The sequence below is a fragment of the Etheostoma spectabile genome, chromosome 15 (genome assembly GCF_008692095.1).
Source record: "Etheostoma spectabile isolate EspeVRDwgs_2016 chromosome 15, UIUC_Espe_1.0, whole genome shotgun sequence".
Classification (NCBI taxonomy): Eukaryota; Metazoa; Chordata; class Actinopteri; order Perciformes; family Percidae; genus Etheostoma; species Etheostoma spectabile.
This window is the reverse complement of record NC_045747.1, coordinates 31,753,398-31,753,821: the sequence shown is the minus strand read 5'-3', so window position 1 is coordinate 31,753,821 and position 424 is coordinate 31,753,398. Positions and strand designations below refer to the sequence as shown.

General features: G+C 46.2%; 1 long non-coding RNA gene across 1 annotated transcript in view; it reads left to right on the top strand.

Moving 5' to 3' along the window:
• Positions 1–424, top strand: part of LOC116703005 (uncharacterized) — a 27,006-nt gene that overhangs the window by 22,265 nt on the left and 4,317 nt on the right. The gene's annotated exons all lie outside the window — the stretch shown is intronic.

Sequence of the window (424 nt, the reverse complement as noted above, 5' to 3'; positions counted from 1 at the left end):
TCTCCAGAGACATTTCCAGGACGGGACACCGTGCAGCAGCCGGGACGTATAGACCACTTGTCCGGTCAAGATGAATATCTTCTTCTCCCATTACGGTCCTGGATGATGCAAAATAAACACTGACAAAACGGAGAAAGAAGTATGACCAACAAGTCATAAAAGAATATCACGACACTGGAGGTTGGTTACAACAAGTGATAAAAAGACCTTTATTAATATAGGATAGGGCAAGACATTAAAAATACACTGTGTGTCGGCTTGAGCCGTCCTCAGGGTGGAGGAACACAAAGGGAACATCAGAGTGGTTAGAGCTTGCAGGTGCGTACAGATGAGAGCATGATATGCTCACCCTGACCTCCAGGGGCATAACACCATAAACCCAATACACAACACATGGTTCAGTATGCAGAACTTAGCCCCCCCC